Here is a 23,690-nt window from a genome sequence, read left to right as displayed (position 1 = left end):
GTGTGCAAGAGCTGCTGCAGGCAATAAGCCAATGTGCGATCGAGGAATGAGCTCACGGGACATGCACGAGCACTCCTGCACTATTCCTGCATGGACACACCCCCTGTATGCTAATTACCTCATTTGCTGGTGAAAGCCATGCAAATGAGGTGAATTAGCGATCCACGAAGCAGGCAGGCGTCCGTGCAGGAATAGTGTAGACTGCAGAAATATATTCAGCCAGTAGCTGAATACATTTCTGCAAACTACAAAACGGAGGCATGACAGCTCATAAAAAAAACATATATTATAAAGGTTAAAATATGGCCATAGGCATGAAAACTAGTTTCAAAATTATAAAAAATAACTTTTTTTTTGGCCGATTTCGGTCGTTTAAGCATAGGGCAGCAGTGCGCAAACAGGATCGCCCCAAAAATAAAAAAAAAGCTGGAAATAAGCTTTTAAACCAAAATCATCATTTTGCTATAATAGTCAATGGCATGCATAACACAACAAGACCATGGAATAGTGGTTGCTAAGGGGGAAGGCTGTGTCAGTTTTGTAACCATGCATTAGCAGTCAGTTCTATGCAAATGAGGGGAATGATACTGAATCACTGTGTAGGCGCAATAACACCATGGTCTTAGCCTAAGAGCTAGATTACCTCATGAGGGGGAGTGTCATGACTGCTGTAAGCTTATTGGAGCACAGTGGCCCATGTTTGCCCTTAGCTAAGCACAGCTAAGGAAGGGTGTGTGCCTGAAGCTGCCTAGCAGTATTTACATTGGCTAAATGGGTGTGCATGCCGCGCACCAGGTTTTAAACAAAACAAAAAAAAACAGGAAATAGCAGCTCCGTTCACATCTGAGCAAACGCACAAGTTTCTTTACAAAAGTACAATGTAAAATGTGATGGGACATTGCAGCATGGTACAGAAACTTGTGGGTTTGTTTTATATTTAATTTTTAACAACAAATGTTTAACTGTTTAATTATTCAATTTTATTATTAAGTGAGCAGGAGATTGTATTGGCTGATTTAAACAACAGCTGACATATATATAACACATTTAGAACTGTTAATCATTTCTGAAGAAGTGAATACTGACGAAAATGTGTTTGGAAATTGTGGCAGCGTTATTTTCTGTTTGGTTCTGCTTGTGCGGTGATTTTACGTGTGAAGTGTCATTAAACTTTCACTTGCTGATTTGCTGTGCCTCTCTTTTGGTTATCCTGCAGGAACAGGTTGCTAGCTGTAGGTGTAGAACACAAATGCCTACACTAGAGTACAAAATACCTGGAAAGGATTCACACGTGCAATATAAAAGTTCATACTGGGCATGCTCCCACACTTACAGAAATGAAGCCCATGTCTGACAACAGCAGTGGACTATACATATCTGTCAGTCGCAGATTTCTGTGCACACACACCACATTGCATACCAGTCATGGTTTACACACATATCGGATAGGAATACATGTATACAGTGATAGATATGTTTAAAAATGTATAAATGCATGTGCACATCTATTTGTTAGTTAGATGCATATACACATCTGTTGCTATAATATATGTAGAAATAATATAGTTAGTTAAATACATGTATTTCTGTTTGCTAGAATGCATATATTCTGGTACAGCTTGAGACAAGCTGAATGTTCATTGTCTGGAACATGCTTCAAGGACTATAGATAAAAATGCACCTGTGAAACAAGGCACGCAGCATTCAACACAGACATCTGCATTTCATTTGCATCATTCTGAACCTCAGAACAGCGGGAATTACAATATTTCATGAATAAAACTTAGGAAAATGCTACACAAAATAGAACACAAGACAATTTCAGTTGTAAAAAGCATACAGCATGTACCTTTGGGAAGATAACATTTAACACAAATATAACAGCATGGTTAGCTAAACAAGGTCAGGCATACATAAAAGTAGAGAAGCAAATTTCACACTCCTCAAAACTGAGGTGGAATCCTTCAAAGCCCCCGGACCTGTGGAACATACGGCCCAGACCGCAGAATCCTTTATAAACGCATTCTATGAACACCTTCAGGAATGCATGGATCATGCAATCCCAAATAAAACCAAGACCCAATCCTCCAAAGGCAGGCATCCTGTCTGGTGGACCCCAGCCATAAATAAACTATACAATAGAAGGAGGAAGCTACTACATGATAGAGCAAAATCCCAAAAAGGGAAGGCATCTCTGATCAGTATTAGCAAAAAACTACGGGCACTCATAAAATCGTCTAAGGCCAGCTTCGAGAGAAAAATTGCACAGGACACTAAGGATAATCACAAGTCTTTCTTTAGTTATGTTAGGAACCTGGGTGGGAATTCCCAGATATGCTCAGAATTAGTCCAAAATGACAAAAAATACACCGAACCCACAGACATTGCCAACATCCTAGCTGACAGGTTCAGCGCAAACTTCTCCCCCCCACCACCAAAAGGGCAAATATCTATCCCAGCAGAGTGCTGCCCCCCTGACATCTCAGATGCTCAGGTAAGAGCCACCCTCTCCAAAGCAAAAAACACAGCATCAATGGGACCAGACGGTGTCCCAGGCTGTGTCCTACATGAACTCCAAGTAAAGCTAAACCCAAACATAAAACTACTGTTCAATCTCAGCCTTACTACAGGATATGTACCCACAGAGTGGTGTACAGCAACAGTGGTCCCTCTCCACAAAGGTGGTGCCTCAACAGATCCTGGAAACTATCGCCCCATAAGCCTGACTAGCTTGGTCTGCAAAGCTATGGAAAGGATCATCATGGACCTCATAAATAAAGATATTGGGGACCTACAGACACTGGATCCTACCCAGTTCAGCTTTGTTAAGGGCAGCTCCTGCCTCTTAAACCTGGTCAATTTCTTTGAAACAGTCACCAAGGCCATTGACGAAGGGAAGGTGGTCCACACAGCCTACCTGGACCTCGCAAAAGCCTTTGATACAATACCCCACTCGGGCATTATAGATAAGCTCACCAGCTTAAATATAAACCCCTATGTCACTAGATGGGTTGCAAACTGGCTCAAGGACAGAACCCACATGGTTAGAATTGCTGTAGCCATGTCAGACTCCAAACCAGTTACAAGTGGCGTCCCACAAGGCTCAGTCCTGGCACCTCTCTTGTTCGGTATATATTTCTCGGAGGTACAGGCCAACACGGAAGGACTGTGGCTGACCAAGTTCGCAGATGACTGCAAACTAGGTGCCATAATCGACTCTCCAGTCAACACAAGCATCCTACAAAACGGCCTCATAGAAACAGACAACTGGTGCCAGAGCCATGGCCTCAAGCTAAGTGCCAAAAAGTGTATAGTCATCCCCTTTGGCAAAAACAAAGTGCCCACAAATTGCCACATAGGTGGTAATCCGTTAAGTACAGAAGAAGTAATTAGGGACCTGGGGACCCAAGTTGATAGCAATCTCTCATTTGAAAACCATGTGGCCAAAGTGATTAGAAAAACATTTTATATAGCCCACCTAATCATGAAGGGATTCACATCTAGATCAGGGGAGGTCATTGTGCCTCTTTACTCATCCCTCATCAGGCCCATAATTGAGTACAATGCCCCTTTTGGGATGTACGTTACCGGACACCTGCAGCAACTGGAAAGACCCCAAAAGTACCTCACCAAGAGGATCAAAGGGCTCAAACAGATGCCATATGCTGCCCGGTTAAAGAAACTCCAGCTCTACTCAGTGGCATACTGCCTGCTCAGAGGCGATCTGTGCCTGACGTATACAGCCATGTCCAACCCGGAATTAATGGACATGCTGCACCTCAGAAAATCCAAATCCCATCGAGCTAAGTGCTCGAGAGACTTGAACCTCAGCACTGAAATAAATAGGACATGCTGGAGGGACAGATTCATAACCCAGAGGCTCCCTTCACTCTGGAATAAAATCCCAGTCCAGGTTAGGCAGAGTCCCTCATTGACTCTCTTCATGAGTAGATGGAAGATCGTAGGTTTACCCTAGGTATCACTTCTGTGTCACTGTTAGACAGAGGCACAGTATACTAACCTCGAAAAAGGGCATAGCAAAATTCATTTAAAATGGATGGCAAAAGCCAAACACACTCTGGCTAGGCTTATAAATGCCCTAGGGCAGATAGCCTAGTATGAACCTATGAACCTATGAAAGAATGACATCAACGTTACAATAAACAACTCTATCTCTATTAGATGCTGTACATTATCTCAAAAATGTAACAGTTCTGATAAGGAAAGACATCATGTAAAAAATGTCACAGTGTGTAGACAATAACACAAAAATAAGAATAAATTCAACAGGGAGAAAAAAGGTTATGATTTCTACCAATACTCTGTTTATTTGTATAAACAACACAGTAATACAAGGAAAAGGACCATGGGTTAAAATACTTACCATTTTGGGTAACAGGCCAGTACTTCATACAGATCAAATGGTAAAAATACCATCCACTTGAACAATGATAGGACAACACCACCAAATTACATTTCCAAGTTTTAAAGATGTCAAATGCAGATTTAAAAGAGCTTGGTATATAAAGTAATAAAACAAGATATCTCACAGATTGTACATTTACAAGCATAATGGAATCCTACTATTTAGTAAGTCATTACAAGTATCTTTAATAGACAGATTACAATTTAGTACTAATGTATCTAAATTTGTAAATTAAACAAAATATTGTGTAAATGGACAATATTGCCTTAAAATTTCAAAATGTTTGTTAAAGTGGCACCACAGTTTGTATGTGTAGTTTCAAATAACCCAGTGTTAATAGTAAAAGACAAAAACAGAAGCCGACACTGCCCATAATTGGTGGGACATATTCAGAGGATGGTCATCACCTGGTACCAAATTGCTGAATTGCTTAATACATCCTGTGTTGGTAGTTTTGGAGGTCATAATAATAATGACAGCATGGAATTGTTTTATATGCTGCGGGTTACAAAGAGTTGCAATAACTCAACAAGTCATGGTAAATACTGCAAATAGTAATGCTGAAGAAACAAATGCAGTCTTTGCTTTAACTTAAGTTTAGTCCATTCCTCCAAAAAAAAAAAAATAATGGGGAACTGAAAGAATAATAGTTCACTGTCTTTTCACTAGCATTATTATTAGCTTGAATAAAAAGCTGCAAGATTTATATGAAATATAAAGGGTTAATTTAGGAATAGTATAAAATGCTGAAATATAAGAAGTAGTAAGTGTGCTGGCATAGCTTAATTAGATATTGGCATCCATGTAAAGGATTATGTTATTGAAAAACAAAGTCTGTAAAAATAACTGCACAAATGGCAGCTGGAAGGACATCAACGAAGTAAAGAGATGTAACATCAGGCAAGATAAAGTTGGAACATCAAGTTTCAGATAGTGCTGGAACACCATGTTTCAAATAATGCAAGACTGAGTTTCCTTAAAGCACCAAAACTGAAAAAGAATCAAGGACAAATCATAAATTGGAAGAACAAAAAAAAGTGTTATACAAAGGAGGATTGTAATACATCAGACTGAGAAAAAATATCAGACTTTTTGGTATAAATATGAGTGTGTATAAACAAGCTTTGGGAATTTGCCATAGAGAGCTGACAGCATCTGCATTGCATGCTTGTAGATCCGAAAGGGAAATGTAATAGTAAATACTTATTAACTGAAGCAGTTTGTCTCCGTGTATTTATTGTACTTAGTACAATACAGCAATAAGACTAGTTGGTTACAATAAATAGTTAAATATACTGTGGTATGCATGCATGTAAATACAAGTAACAGCAAGAAACCAACAGAAGGCAATATATAATTTTTCAATACACACATATATCCAAGGACAACACAATATAATAGGTCAAACATACACAAACAGAGATGTGGGTAAGAGAGAGACAGACAGTGACAAAGAGCTTCCCATCATGAGGCTTGTCCCACCCACCACACATCCAGTTGGCAAATATCACATGATGTGCCGATGTCTATCACTGTAGACATTTGCTTCTGGTACCCTCATCACTATAGTGTCTGTGGTGCTTATGATAACTGTGTAACATGACAGTACAATCATTATTCATCTAGCAGTCATATACACAGTCCTGCCAAATGTAAAGTTGTGTGTGACTAAGTGTTGTGTGTGTGTTTCCAGGGGAAGGTTTATGGCCCGTTTACATACACTGCACTCCCCATTGCTCTGGTTTAGCTAGCGTGCTGATGTCAGGCACCTTGAAATACCCCTTTGGACAAGGATCATCCCTATAAGCTCTGTGGCATGTGCAGACATGGCAACTGTAAAACTGTATGTGTAAGCATCAATGATTTTGAGGCCATTCACAGACACTACACCTCCCATTGCCCTACTTTAGTAAGGCTGCTGATGTTGTTCACCTTGAAATACCCCTTTGGAGAAGGGCTAGCCCTATAAGCTCCATGGTATGTGTGATAACTGCATAATACTATAGTGTAACACACTAGTTAGGTAGGAGTTCTAATCTCAGACACGGCAACTGTGAAACTCTGGGTGTGTGTGTGTGTGTGTGTGTGTGTGTGTGTGTGTGTGTGTGTGTGTGTGTGTGTGTGTGTGTGTGTGTGTAGAGAGTAATGCTTTTGAGGCCATTCACAGACAGTACACCTCCCATTGCCTTAGTTTAGCAAGTAGGTGATGCCCCTTCCCCTGGAACACACTGCACCCATGTACACAGTATTGCTGTACACCTGTTCAGCACCCTCTCATGTAGTGTGCACCATACATCAAAGGTGTATGTGCCATTGCTGAATGTGTATATGTGTGCCAGTTATGTTTGCTCTGCTGCTCACAGCCCCTATGTGTTTATCCAACACATACCTGGGATGATATGTGAACAGATGTCAGTAGTGAATGCCTGATGTCTGACTTGCAGATCTCATCATCAGCGGTGCATGTATGAGCAATAAAATACAATTACACTGATAACCTTCAAAGCTTACTGTGGCTATGAGGAGTGTACACACTGTTATTGACATGGCACCCTCTTCCCTGATATGCCATGGGGCCACAATACTGCATAGTCAAGTCCCCAAATGATGTGGACATCCTACAGAAGGGCCTCACTGAGACAGATGTCTGGTGTCAGAGCCATGGCCTCAAGCTCAATGCCAAAAAGTGCAGTGTCATCCCCTTGGGAGCACACACAGAAAGGATCCTGTCATTTGAAGTCAGGTCCATGGTCTGGTGCATAGGGAGCTCCACAGAGACATGGGAGATGTGCTAAACCACCTTGAGGCCCTCAGTGCACAATTACAGGGTCTGCATGCTCCTCCTGCTCAGCCCCCAGCTAAGGCACCTTCAGGGCCATGAAGGTGCAGTTTTGATTGCCCATGGGTGGGGACCTTGGTCCCTCTGTTTCCATTTGGGGGCTCATGGCCTTCCACTTTCCAAACACCACTCCCCATTCAAGGTGTTTACCCACCACATGTGTCATATACCACCCCTGTATGCTGTCTTGTCTGTCTTCCAACCAAACCTACCTCCCCAAAAATACCTACTATCCTTCCTCAACATACCAATCTCACCTTCACAAACAAGGGCAATGTGTTCCCAGCATGGATTTCACACCAGACATAACTGTCCATTTCATACCCACTTACAAATGTATGTATATATATATATATATATATATATATATATATATATGTGTGTGTGTGTGTGTGTGTGTATAGATAGGGAAATGTATATATATATATACATATATACATATATATATATGTGTGTGTGTGTGTGTGTGTGTGTGTGTGTGTGTGTATGTACACATACGTGTGTGTGTACATATATATATATGTATATATATATATATATATATATATATATATATATATATATATATATATATATATATATATATATATATTTTATATATATATATATATATATATATATATATATATATATATATATATATATATATATATATATATATATATATATATATATATATATATATATATATATATATATATGCGTGTGTGTATATATGGAGTGCATTCAAACATTGGGTCCACACTCTAAATCTCCTTCCTCCACAGCTGCACTGTTCTGCCTTGCTACAAATCAGAAGGGTGTCACATGTGGACACATGCTAACATTAGGGGGGTGTATAGTATATATAGTGACAGATTGCAGGTAAGCCTATTACAAACCTATGAAGTTTGTGATTGATACATTTCATGTTAGCATGACTGTCCTGAAGGTAGTGGGGTCTGAACCTCATGTGTCTATCATAACTTCATTATTTCCACCTCCAGCTATTATGCCACAGTAATATACATGTTTTGCATCTCTCTCTCTCTCTCTTTATATATAATATATATATATATATATATATATATATATATATATATTTGTATAAGATCTGACCTACGGACAGTGTGAGTATTGTTGTTATATGCATTGAATACCGCTACTTCTACAGAGTTTGTGTGTACATGCTAGTTTTGCGTGGAATGCAGAGTCTGTCTGCATAGCTCTCAACTGTGGGCCTATCCACATGATGGCCAAAGAATTGGCTGTTATGTTTTGTCTGTTCATCACACAGGTCTTGTCTCTGATATATCAATGGCATTCTCTCTGTTGAGTGCTATCAGTACATGGCTACATCCATTTGTGTTTCTGACTTCATATTCCTGAGTAAGGGCATGTTGCAACCAATCCTGTACCACCAGCAACTTTCACAGTGTATAACAGCAATATTGCAAATATGGCCCTGTGTTCCAGCCTCTGTCCTCCACCTATATACCAGGCTTTGTCCATATGTCATGCAGTAAGAGGATGTTAAGTAGTGGCCTATCATTATTTAGCGCTGGCATTCCTGCTATAATTCCAGTGATGTTGTGGACTCCCACACAAATTGTGGGGTAGGGTCCATATTTATGAGGGCTACAGCTGGACAAAATGTGTGTGACCTTGTACAGTCCAGAGGTCAGTGTATGTAAAACACTGTTATATGCCCTTGCAAGTCATTTTATGAGGGAGGGGTATGCAATGGTTTTAACCTAGGCTGTTATAACATGCGAGAGATATCAGTAGTAAGACACATGAAGGTATATGGCTGTACATTTTCATACATTTCACCATGGGAACAATGGTGGCCTATAGCTTACTGCCTTACAGACAGTTCTGTTTGTTAGTGTGATAGTTATGTTTTAAGTTAAGGATTGTTATATAACAGATACATTTTCATTGTGACAACTTAATTCTTTTCCCCTTAGGGTTGAGTACAGAGTATAATTGGAGGCTGCTGAACTACATCTATAATTAATAAGTGTTGATTGGTTCTTATCTTCAAGGCAAGTATTTTTGTACTGTTGTACTACTTGAAGGCCTTAGCCTGGACAGCAACATATGTTATGTTTTCAGATTACTGTATCAAATATTTTGTTTGAAAGTTGCATTACTCAGTTATTATGTATTTCAAACACCTAACTGCTATATGAAATGGTATATACAACTGAAATAGTACACAATTAAACATGTCTAGGTATGCAAATTTGTGTGTGGTGTCATATCCTTTGACTTGTCTGTGGGTGTATGTTTCATGCAATAATTGTCTTTTGTATGAAAGAGTCAAACACTGAGCATTTTAAAAGGTGGCAACTGTAGGAATACTGTCTGTTCAATATGCTGTGCACCCTCTAAATATATATCTTCTTATACATATCTATAAGTAGTAATATATGCATATGTATGTGTAAATACATATATATATATATATATATATATATATATATATATATATGTGTGTGTGTGTGTGTGTGTGTATGTATTATTAGAATGTTTACTGCTTCCACATTGTACATTCCCTATGGTAGACAGACTGTTCTGCATTATATATTATTGATATCATCCTGATATTGTACAGCTGAGATGGTTTACTGTTAACGTGTTGTGCTATGTTGTGTAGGGTCCTGGGTACAAGTCTTGCAAATATTGGTTATTGTGTTGCAAGGCAGATCTGTTTAGCTGTGGAGAAGGGGATGATATTGATAATTATAAAAATGTAAAATACACTGCTGCAGCCAGATCCACAAACACTTCACGTTTATTAAATGTAAATTATACAAGACCAGATTGAGTGCTTTCTTCCCTTAAAATAGGGATTTCATCAGATTCACAGTGCAATTATAACAGTGCCATAGCAAACAGAAGCCATGCATATATGGAATGGCATTCAGGGTTGCAACAGCATGCCAGTTAGTGGTATGTCAGGCAGGCAATAAAATGATTATTCAACAGGGACTATTAGTATACACATGGTTTAAACAATGATAAACCAAATGGAACAATGGTCCCAACAGTAGAGGTTTGTCAAGGAACATACCAATGTTGGTTTCAGTGTGATAGTTGGATCAGTGAGTTCTGAGGGAAGGGAACAGATTCAATTGACAACTGCTATCAAGTATATTTGTCAGCACACTACTATTCACTACTCTACAGTCTGACCACACTTACACTCTACCTGTGTCATGGGGCTGCTACAGCACACCAACAGCTGTAGATATCAACAGAGCAATTGTACCCTTATTTTAGTTATACACATCAGACCTGTTTCTATACCAATTTCTTTACCTGTGGGTCCTGTGCAGATGAACTGTGTGTACATTACATTGCTGTTTCTACACATATTTCAGATTCACATATTAGTTGCAGGCCCTGGAGTGTGTGTTGTGCCTTTCACATACATCTACTGTGACATTCTCTGTGGGCAGGTTTCTTGGCAACTGGTGAAACTATCCGTGACAGCGTGACACTCAAGGGGCTTGTTTGGGCCAGACTGCAGAGTGTGGATGGCTAGCTCACATCTATTTGTAGGACCGGGGCTGATCAACACAGCAATTGTACACCTTTCATAGTTATACACATCATACTAGTATTGCTATTCAGATTTCTTTACCTGTGTGCCCTGTATGGAACATGTTATGTGTTGCAGTACATTACTTTTTCTATTCAGATTGCAATTTACAACTGTAGAACCAGACTGAGATGTTAGTGGCAGTCCCTGGATTTGAACCATGGTGTGTGTGCAAAATTGAACTACAGGCCTAGTTCTTATCAGACTGAGCTATTGGGGAAGTGTTGCATGTTGCTTGTGACATTTCTATATAGTACATATTTTTGTGTGCAGTACTTTTATTATGACATGTTGCATTATTTGTTTCCCATTTTCAGTACAAATTATGTATACACAACAGACATTTGTGTCACTGTTTGTGAAACATGTGCACATTAGCTGGATGGCACATTTGACTGTTTTATAACTACATACTGCAATTTAGATTCCTGAGTACACATGGTAGGTTTTAAGTCTGCACCTTTTAGCCTTATACATTTTCAGCACTTTCAGAGCTACATATAAATGAAATTGAAAGGTTAACACAAGACACTGCTGGCAGACAAACAAGTAAAACACATTCTGATGGCAATAAGTACTATTGCTTTTTTTCAGTTATTTGACATGCCCATTCTAAAGTATGCAGACAAGCAGTGCTAACTCAGTTCACCTCAGTTAATGCATTCTGCAGGACATATACACATTTCTATTTTTCAGGTACAAGTGAGATGACACACACCAGTGTTTGGGATCATCCTTTATTAGTTTTGACATACATATCTGTGTACAACTCAGAAATCCACAATTACTATTCTTGCATAATCTGCACAGGGGAATGCTTTTCATTTCTGTTACAGTAGCCCTGACATGGCACTTTCTTGGCAGGTTCGCTCAGACACACTCATACATATTCTAATATTCCTCTCCTGCATATTGTACCTTGTTTGCTACTTACACCTGTATTACACAGCAGCCGGGAATACTCCATTGTAACACTGGCAGCCTGGCACAGGCATTTATTCCAGACTTTTACAGCACAATTATATATATAGGCAGTACTACCATTACTATAATTTTGATTTCTTACTGCTAATAGTAGGGGGTATTCTGTACTCACCATGCTGCGGACGCAGCTGGGCCAGTCGCTGGGCATGAGCCTCTACATTCTGCAACATCTCCGCTTTGTACTGCAAGCCCTGGTATTGGCCCTGTAGCAGCTTGCCATCATGTTTTTTTTACTAGAAGCCCAACCATGACCCTGGACTCTTGGATGCCACAACATTGTGCTCGGAAGCAAACACCTTCACCGACACCAGACATTTTGGTCCTGCTGTGAGCAATCCCAAATGGTTATGGGTGTATTCCCGCCTGTGTGGATTAAATAGGGAAGTTTTCCTGCACTTTTTCTTGATTGGCCAGTTTTAAAATGCTGAACTGTGCTTAGCTCCATGCAAATCCGCATAGCAATGCTTACACCAGGTAAGCAGAGCTGAAAGTCGGTAAGCAATGGTTACACTAGCAAAGCATTGCTTAAATCTATTTTTTCCATTAAATTTATAAATTATTTTTTATATTTATATTTTACATATTCCCACCACTACTGTGCTATATGTGAGCCATATGATTGATATCTAGCATTCAAATTCCTTAAAAGTTTATTAAATAATTTGGCAGAGGGGGATTCAAACCGAGCATGTTCTATATGCTATACCATAGCAGTACCACTACACTACAGCAGCTTGATGACATTTTCTATCACAGTAGCACTTGTCTAGCATTTTTAGAATTTCAGCCAGGCTAAACATATCAGAGTGCCATGCAAACAAGCTGCGCACCACTTACATTTCGGATTTATTTGATGAAAAAAAAATAACTTACTTTTTTTAATTTTTATTGCTTTTCTCTTGCCCTACTGCTTCCATGCATGTAGGATAAGAGTGCATACATTTGGGGATATGCACTTGAAGGCTGCTGCCTTCTAGGTGTTTGTGGGTTTTTTCAGTGTCCGCGGACACTGAAATGTTAGCTACTTACATTTCAGTGTCTGTGGACACTCGTTTACTATATGATATTAGAGACAGGCTCTAATATTATATAACTTGACACTCATCTGTTTCACAAAGTGATGTATGGCTTTTTCTGAGTGAAAGGGGCATGCCACATGTGCAGGCACTGCTGACACATGCCCCCTGCACTCGCTCCTGGTTTGTGTCCATTTAGATTAAATAGCAGCGCGCCTTCATGCATATGCAAGGCGTACTGCTATTGTAAATGGACATGAACCACTCCATGCAAGAACAGTCTTATTCTTGCATGGAGGTTCGTGAATCCTGGGGATTGTCTTCCCCCATACTGCCTTTTTAGGCAATGCCAAACTGAAAGTACTTCTGACATAGCAAATCAAAACTAAGAAAATCTAAAGGTATTACTTCTCAATGCTAGGTGTCTAAACAAAAAACTCCACTCCTTAGAAGCTCTCTTTACCATAAAGAATGCTGATGTCTGTGTGGTCACTGATACATGCTTAAAAGCTGCAGAGAGCACACCAAAAGAGCAAGGTTATAATGCCTTCTACACATTTAGGCCAGCTACTTCACAGACAGGGACTAAAGGTGGAGGTGTCTCTATTTACATCAAAAATAAATATACCTCAAGGCTGGTCAAACAGGACAATGCACTTGAGCTGATCCATGTTCAAATCACCATAAGTAAAATCCAATACTACTTCCTTGCAAGCTATAGGTCCCTCTCTATGACCCAGGAAACCCATACCATGTATTTAAATGTATTAGAAATACTAACCATCCAACCCAATACTATATTCATGGGTGACATTAATTACCCCATTATTAACTGGGAATCCTATATGACACCAAATGTACATGCACAGAGATTCCTGGATTTTGTAAACACAAACTCCGTGGACCAGACAGTCAATACACTAACCAGAGGTGCAACCATACTGGACTGGTCCTCACTAATATGGGAGACTGCTGCACACCCCCTACTGTAATGTCTTCCATGGTAAGGTCAGACCACAAAATGGTCTCCTTTAAAGTAAAAATAAAAGCTACAGCTAAACCTGGAATATTCAGGAACTATTCTAAGGCTACCTTCCTGCTATTAAGTGAAAACCTGGCAAAATTTCAAGCCCCCATAAATCCTGAGAACACTTCTGACTATGAAGAACTGTTCATAGAAACCCAGTACAATCATGTTAATAGCTGCATAGAGGCAGCTGTATCTACCAGGAACAAGTACAGAACTAACTAAAAAAAAATAAGTCACCCTGGTAGAATCACAAAATCAGTCAGTTGTATAACAGGAGGAGGAAAATCATGGCAAAAATTAGGAGGTGCACCCAGCAGGATAAAAGCACTCTCATCAAACTAAACAAACAACTCAGAGGACAAATAAAGTCTACCAAAGCCAAATTTGAGGTAAATTTGGCCTCCCAGGCCAAGAACAATCACAAGGAATTCTTTAGCTATGTCTGCAACCTCAAAGGCAATACACAATTGTGTGCAGAGCTCATTGTAAATGGAACCACCTATACTGAGCCAGAAGATATAGCAAACCTCCTGGCTGATAAATTCAGCTTCAGCTTTAACCCCCCCAACCTTCCCTCAGGAAATATCATCAAATATAGTTCTCCCTACTATCACTAGGGAACAAGTCCTTAATGCTCTCTCAAAGGTCAAGAACACTGCATCAGTGGGTCCAGACAATATCCCAGGATGCCTTCTTAATAGCATGAACCATGACCTATCAGGGCCTCTGGAATTACTATTTAATTGTAGCCTCCAAACAGGTTTTGTGCCTCATGAATGGAGAAAGGCAACAATCATCCTTCTACACAAAGGTTGGCCATCTACAAACCCTGGAAACTACAGACCTATAAGACTCACTAGTCTTATATGTAAAGCCATGGAAAGAATTATCATGGAGATGATCAACAGAGATATAGTAAACCTCCAGACACTGGACCCAACCCAGTTTGGTTTTGTCAAGGGCAGATCTTGCCTACTCAACCTGGTGGACTTCTTTGAGGTCATAAAAGCAATGGATGAGGGCAAAGTCATTCACACAGCCTACCTTGACCTGGCCAAAGCATTTGACACAATACCCCACTCGGGTATTGTTGACAAACTCAAGAGGTTAGGTACAAACCCATATGTAACCCGGTGGATAGCTAACTGTCTCACAGACAGGACCCAGGAAGTTAGAATTGGGGAGTCGATCTCTACACTGAGGCCAGTCGCGAGTGGAGTCCCTCAAGGATCAGTCCTTGGACTGCTCCTTTTTGGCATTTACTTCTCAGAAGTCAAGGACAATGTCAGTGGTCTCTGGCTGACTAAATTTGCAGATGACTGCAAATTAGGAGCTGTCATTGAATCTCACACTGACAAAAATGTTCTCCAGGAGGGGTTGACACAGACAAACAACTGGTGTCAGAGCCATGGACTAAAACTAAATGCCAAGAAATGCATAATAGTATCCTTTGGGAAGTCATCCATCCCTGCTAACTATCATATTGATAACACACCCCTTACAGTTGACCCAGTAGTCAAGGACTTAGGGATACACATAGATAGTAATCTAGCCTTTGATCATCATGTGTTTACAGTGGTGAGGAAATCATTCTATGTTGCACAATTTATAAACAAAGTATGGCATAGAAGTCCAAGGAAGTCATTGTTTCACTGTTTTCGGCATTCATCAAACCTGTCATTGAGTATGATGCCCCCTTTAGTATGTATCTAACCACGTATATCCAACAATTGGAATGTCCACAGAGGTTCCTCACTAAAAGAATACAGAGCGTAAGTAATATGTCCTATGCAGACCATCGCAAGGCCCTATCTGTGTATTTGCCTTCCTTCTCACTAAACCTAAATTCCAGATTGCTGCCTAAAACTAAAATCTCTTTCTCTTTCTGTTCCACAGTCACTCCTTAAACTTAAAATCCCTGCCCCCTTCCTAGCCCTAAAGCCCACACTACACCCCCAGTCTCCCTGTCTCCCTCCCTAAACCTAGCAGCACTTTCCCCACTCTCCTTCCCCACTTAACTGGTCTGCGAACACATCCTTCAGTCCATCTCCTAGGACGCGGGCAGATGATGCAGCAGCTGCTTAGCTGAACTCATGTTCAAGTTTGAGTGTGAGCAGATAATCGCACGAGGTAACAGTTGTTAAGTCCGTAACTGTGAGTTAGTGGAATTCAAGGAGCTCGGGCTCAAGCAGCTGTTGTGATCCCAAACAAATGCATGCTGCCCCTAGCCTAAACTTCTGACTGAAATTGTAAATAGTAGATGCATTTCCTGTCTGATGCTCTGCACAGCAGTTATTATAAATTATTGTATTACTAGAAGACATCACAGAAAGGGTAAGGCAAAAAACTGTGAATCTAATCAGTAACAGCTTTCCTTTAAAAAGAAAAAGTGGCATTTTTTTCTAGCTTTTGTTATTTTACCTATTCTTATAGCTCTGCAAATTGTCCATGTTAAAAGTTTGTCTTTCAGTTTGCATGTTGGTGAACTCAGGACTCAGTAAAATGCTAATCTAAATGAATGAATGATGTAATCATCTCTATCATTAATGTGCCTGGAGATGTGTTGAGAAGACTTTGCCACTTTGTTTCACAGGTAGATACAGTTTGTGCACTCATCTTTCTCTTATCACCACAACCTTCAATGTGACCCTCAGTCTATCTCAGTGTTAACCTTTTAGATATACTTCATTTCATGATTTACCAGTTTAGTTTCACATTTTACTTTATCTGTGAATTGCAAAACGTCCCTGAAGCATATAGACAGGGGGAAACAATTTTGCTTTTCCTCTCATTGTTTGTATTTTTTTTCCATAAAAGCACAGACCATACACTTTCCAAATGCACCATGCTTTGGCTTGTTAATTGCAATATTCTTTTTCAAGTTTTGTTACACTCATTACTATTTCAGGCTGATGAGAAAAGCTCATGCTAGCATATTATTCTGTGATCCTTCCTTTATTCACTTCTGCAAAACGTGACTGATTTTACACAAATGTTTCAAGTTTTTGTCTGTACAGTAGTAATTAAATGTGTCTGTGCATTGCAGACATGCAGCCAACACTTCAAGAATGTGCTCTTTTAAATATGTACCGCTGTAACTATGATGTATGACGTTTTCAGCAAGACTTTTTTTTTTATACCTTCCAGCCTTATTTCCTCTGCAGTGACATTAGAACCTCTGGAGACTTAACTATTACGTCAGATTAATCCATCCCTCTTTTTAGAGGCAACAGTTTTGGCAGGTATTGAACATTACAACACATTCACTATATTCTCAAAGTATACAAGTTTCCACATAATATAACAGCATGTTTGCATGCACTATCCTTGACAGATGTTCCATTCATTGTGGAACTGACAGCTGTGTACTAGGATACCTTCCTTAAGTTCATAGTGTCTAAGTACTAGGCTCGCTGCAGTTGTAGGCTATTTTAAGCCTATTAAATTTCCACTTCAAAGGCAAGAATCAAACCTGTACCTTATATCTGTGAGGTAAACACCTTAACCATTACACCAGTCCCCAACCCAAAGTATTTATAGGTTCATGGCTACATAATAGCCTGTTTACCCTTGCTATTTTAACCCTAGCCAATTTACCTCCAAGGTGAGAATCAAGTCACGTACCTTGTGTCCATGAGGTAAACACCATAACCATAATGCCTATCCCCACTACCCCAAAAATGTGAGTCATGCTTCCCCTCCAGTGGGGTCTTATGTCTACAGATTAATTAGAGTGTATGACAAATTTCTGGGAGCTCTGCAAATAAAATACCTTTTTTTGTACCCCACAAGACTTTGTCTGATGACTTTACTACTGACGGCCATTTGACATTTTGGGGATGCAGGAGCCAGGCATTAACAAGATGGGAGAGAGCTCTATGGCTGATTCATTCCTGTCTGGAAATACAATCAGCACCTCCATTTCTCAGTAAGCATCAGCAGGTAGGGAGCTGGCCAGCTTGCTGGCTCTGGATGGTGATCTCTCCCCATTGAAAGCACCTCTCTTCCACTCAGCAGATCCCCCCGAGCCCACTGCTTCTGTCTCCAGAGGGGAAACATGCCTCTCCATGTTGAGTTCCCCTCTGATTTATTGGTGACTGGGCAGGCCCAGCTGGCTCAAACTCCACTGGGTATTATATAGTGCTCCCACTAGATGTCACCCTTATGATGAACCAGAGTCACCACCACCTCCGCCCATTCCCATCCTCCCCAGCCAGCTCCTACAGGCATCTCAACTGCTACTCAAACTCAGATCCCCTGCAGAATAGTCGGGCCTTTATCCTTCTATGCCATGGAGCTGGTGAAAAAAAAAAACACTGACTGCTGTCCCATCACCTCTGTTTTAGGCTCATTGCTTGCCAGATAAGCTCTGGCTCCCCCGTGACCCTGAAGAAGCTAAAATGGACATTAAAGAGTGAAGGAATAAATAAGGTATTAATAATTCATTTCCTCCCAAAAATTTTATTAAAATTTTTTTAGGCCAAAAATTTTCCAGTAACATATTCTGTGTGATCTTGTAGTGGCATATTTAGCCAAACAAAAGAGTAAAACTTTAGAACTAACATTTTTATACAGTTATAGGTTTAGGGGTTTCTGATTTATAGCTGAACTTCTAAAACTTTGCCAACAGTAGTCTACATTTCTGGCAATTTCATGTGAAAATATTTCTGTGTTTTTTACCTCACTCATTTTCCTGTAATATCTCCCTTCTTATAGTTTTCCTATGTTCCATTAACGCAATCTAAAATTAGTCACACTTAATGGATTTTCAGCATTTTCTATGGCAAAGAAAACAAAAACTGTTAAAACAATTGCCAGAACTTAAATTCACACACACAAAAAGTTCACCCCTAAAGTTGCAATACAATGTGGAAAAGTGAAAAAATCCAATACAATGTACTGCCAGCTCACTTTATACAAGTCAATGTGGTTTCACAAAAGTTATCCAACAACATTGTCGAAAAAATACTGCTCAATTAAAGTACCCACATAGATGTGTAGGTAAGGTCCCTTCTTCTATCTATCCCCAGAATTAAATAATTTAAATGGGCTTCATATTCAATGCTGCCAAACCTAACAAGACTAAAATAAGATGTATGTCAATGACTCCCCAAATGATGTTAACATACTGCAAGAGGGTCTCACAGCAACTAATGTCTGGTGCCAAAGTCATGGCTTCAAGATAAATGCAAAAAAATGTATCAGCATGCCATTGGGCAGAAACATGGCCCCTGCTGGTTACCACATCAACGGCAACCCCTTAACACTTCAACCTGTGGTGAGAGACCTGGGTACTCTGGTTGATAATAATCTCACATTCAACCATCATGTAGCGGCAGTGGTCAGAACAGCCTTTTACTTGGTTCATCTCATAAGTAAAGGTACTGCATCCATAAAAATGGAGGTTATTACCTCTCTATACTCCTCCCTCATTGACCAATAATTGAGTATAACACCCCATTTGATATGTACCTCTTCAAACATCTGCACCAATTCGAAAGGCCACAGAAATACCTCATAAAGTGAATCCATGGCCTCCAACACCTGTCCTATGCGGACAGGCTCAAATCACTATCACTCTACTCAGTATTATACAGATTGCTCAGAGGTGAAATGTGTCTCGCCTACAAGGCAATCTCGGACCCTGCCCTACTAGAGATGCTCCATATGTGTAAGTCTAACTCCTCATGCATTACCCAATCAAAAGGCCTGAATCTAGTATGCAATATCAACAAAACCTGCTGGACTGACAGGTTTGTCTCACAGAGGCTGCCCCGTCTCTGGAATAGACTTCCCATACATGTCAAACAGAGTGCATCACTGACCCTGTTCAAGTGCAACCTTGACGAGCGGATGGGAAACCACAAATTTTTCCCAGGGGTTTCACCTGTGTCCCTCACTGACAGGGGTGATAAGTGCTGACTAAGGTTTCTTTTAGGGATAAACTCTTGGCTAGGCTTGTAAGGGCCCCAGGGCTATTAGCCTAGTAACCTCCTATGATCCTATGATCCTACAGAAAATGCTGCAACAAACAAAATTATCTCTACAGTTCACTTTTGTTCATAATAGATTTCTTTTTTTGTTTCACTGACTATTGATGTAGATGGTGCCTTTTATATTTACTTTAAAACAATCCAAAATGTAGATAAATTATATCATGTCTTAAGAAAATTAAATGCATCTTGTTTTTCTATATTCTTGGCAGAGGATTGTACCTGTTTTTCAAATAATATCTAAAAGTTCTTTTTTTTTCTTTCATGCTGTTTTCAGTATTAACTTCCATACTTTCTAAGTGGTGAAAAAAACTGAGTGCAAAGCTTGCTGCATAATTAAAGAAATAAAGCTTTAACAGCAAGCCTATGTGCCTGTGGTGGGGGATGTAAAATGAGCAAACACTGACATTCATCCTTAAAGAATACATAGTTAATTAACAGTTGTCTAATCTGTGAGACTCTTACTAAATGTATATATAATATAAACTTGTGTATGCAATGTTACTTGAAATATACAACTTACATGTATAATTGGCCGTTATTTCAACAGTTTTATTTTCTTTGTTCTACTTTTTTTCTTTCAGAGTCAGGGATCTGTAGGGTTAAGCACACTGCCTGATTACATTTCCTGGTGTATGGTTCTTTAAAATTCGCCCTGGACTTCTTCCAGCAGCCTTCTCTCTACTTAAAAGGAATAACGGAGCAACCGTGATGCTGAAAGAATGCATCACTGCTTTGTTAAAGTGGCAGTTGTCTGACTGTCATAGAGGTTATTGGCAAATGGCACTATGATGTGTACTTTTACATAAAGGCTTATTTTTAGATATGCAGAATAGTGCATGGAAATGAGCCGTTACTGAGCGCCATTCTGGCATATGGAAACGGTGCATTCATAGAAGTGAATTAATTCATATGCTGATCCAAGTTCCCTGCAGTCTGGAGTGACAAGCCCTGTAAAAAAAAGTGTGAACGCTTCCTTGTTTTATTTGTTTGATTTTATTCACATAATTTATTCAGACTATATGTGGTTATGTGGCACTACTTATATTACAGTGCTGCATAGCTTGGCAGCATCTAGTTAAACAACTGTAGCTGACAGCACAGCGTAGACCAGCAACTCCACTATATAGGAAACAAATCATTCAGAGTCCAGTGGGGCTGCAGAATTCTTAAGACAGTTAAGAACAAGGAGTATTCATAAACGAACTGCAGAATAAAAATGCAATATATCTCCGTCATAAAGAAATACAGTAAACAGCCTCAGAGCAACCTTAACAGGAATATTTATATTTTAGCAAGATAAAGAGAACTTGCTACTGTAACAGGGTATATTTAATGTTTTCATCTGCAAATTCTACAATCTCAAGTGCTAAAATGTTGAATGAACTTGGGAATGTAATGACAAGATCTTAGTTGCAGACTCATTATAGCCACTAAATTCTTAAAAATTGTTGTTACCTTTCCCTTTTCCTGCTAGCCTGTGGGGAAAAAACTAAATAAAGCAATTTATTGCATCTGTCTACCCCACTTTTTGCAACCTGCCTCCTGTAAATAACCCTACAGTTTTTCTACATCTCTTCACATCTCTTACTGGAAACTTAACATGTAAATTACCCAGTAATAAAATATCTGGTACTGACGTTCAGAGATGGGGAAAGCGTAATTGTTCACTGATATTTATTTATTTGCTGTTTGTTAACTGGGAAGTGAGCTGGCCCTTGAACACCTTTTGAGCCATGACCCAGGTCAGACAGCAATCAGTTAAAGGGGAAAGACACAATGCAATCTTTTATATACAAGGTATAATTAAATGCAAATGATAAAATACAAAAGCAATAAACAAGATATACAATGCAGTTTCGAGAAATATTTACTCCATATTTTGTTGAAGACAAATATTTCTGTAAAGGCTATTCTGATTTCAGCATCTCAAAAAGAGTAAGCAAGGGAAGAACACAGAAGGAGATAAGGTCAAAGAGATAGAAACCGTAAATGTACAATGCACTTGTGATAAAATACACCAGCTTACAAAACAAAAACATAGAGTAATCAGCTTCCCGTTTTACAACACAAAGGCCTCCACAATTAGCAGTCTGTGCAGGTGTAGAATCTAACAAAGGTATCTTTGTATCGCACTCTAAAGTTAATGCCAAATTTGATTTTGCATTAGTATTGCTAGTAGTGTTTACTGATATTTCAATATGGATATGTGCATGCATACAGCATCCCACTTCTGTTTTTATGTTGTTAACTACACAATTTCTTTTAAAGCTTTTCCCAAGTCATAATTTGTCAGGGTCTACTATATTTCACTCATACAAAATGTCAGTAGTTGAAGAACATATTAAATTATCCTGTAGCCATATGAAGAAAGTATCTGTATCTGTATTCTCAGGGAGACACAGAAAGGGACTATCTGAGAGAGACATGGAGTACAACTATTTTGAACAGTTCTTTAAAAATCACATCAAAAAACAATGAATTATCTTTCTTATTTGGAATACAGAATGAAATGCTTACCAGGTAGACAATAAAGGTCAAGTCTTTCATTTCACCATCTTTACAGGGCCCTAGATGGTTCAGTGCAAGAGAAAGGAAAGGCTTGAGGAACTAAAGAAGCCTGCATCTGTACCACACAGATAGTCTTATCCATTCAGAAACATTGTTTTTATTTTTCATAGTAAGCATCTTCTATACTTAATTACAAAATTACCATAACCCATTGGCTGCTTGATATTACTACCTACGGGAAGAATAGGATTCATCATCCGGGTCACAATGAATCACTACAACAGCACTAAATGACTACCATCTCGGATGTACATGCTACTATTATGAGTTAAAACTCTTCAGCTAAGCCAACAAATAAACCAAAAAATACTGCCCATCTACAATTTGTCTTAATTATCATTTTCTTACATAGTAACACTTTACATGAAAAAAATGAAGTATGGAAAATGTTACGTTTTTAACCTAAAGAGATTATTTTGTGTTGGGTAAGAACATTTTCACTTTTTTATTTGTTTGCATGCTTCCTGGACAGATCTGTGCTATGATACAGTTTCAGATAAAACTGAATATTTGGATTTCACCTAACATCTGCTGTTCTGTGAGCATCATTGCAAATGTTTTGCTACTAAAACAAAACTGAACTTAGACTTACAGTGTTTTATACATAAATACAATTACATACTTGACTGCAGACCAAAAGCAAGTATTTTTAAATTATCCTTTAAATATTTTGTATATCAGTATCATAGGTTCATGACCATCCTATGCATGGATAAGCACAGTCTAGTACTGGGTTTGCATGCATCACTTTTACTGTAGTGTTTATGCTTTACTATGGGCCAAAGCTGTTTGCAAGCTGCTGTCTCTTTGCTAGTGCCGTGACATTTTGCACCCACCTCCATCTAACTTGTTTGTCCACTGCTGCTATTTCCTCTACCTACTCCTCATCTGGCACTGCCTCCACTACCTGGTGTGCTGGGGACTGCTCAAACTGCAACCCCCCCCCCCCCAAGCCAGTGTCATCATGCAATAGGGTATAGTTGTATCCCTGGTCTGCTAGCTTTCTGATAGGTGTCATCAGCTAGGCTTCCAGGGCGTAGCTGACATTACCAATAAGATGTTCCTGAGGGAAGTCACCATTCACAAACAGTAGTTACAAGTCACCTGTGTGCCATATGTGGGAGTTGTGATAACTGCCTGGGAGGCCTGCTGACACACTGTAGATTATACCTTGTGTATTACAGAACATGTGGTGTAGCTGACAGTACCAATAAGATGTTCCTGAGGGAAGTCACCATTCAC

Source organism: Protopterus annectens, chromosome 1.part1 (assembly GCF_019279795.1).
Source record: "Protopterus annectens isolate FY-2018-M chromosome 1.part1, PAN1.0, whole genome shotgun sequence".
NCBI lineage: Eukaryota > Metazoa > Chordata > Ceratodontiformes > Protopteridae > Protopterus > Protopterus annectens.
The sequence above is the reverse complement of the archived record's forward strand: the minus strand, read 5'-3'. Positions refer to the sequence as shown.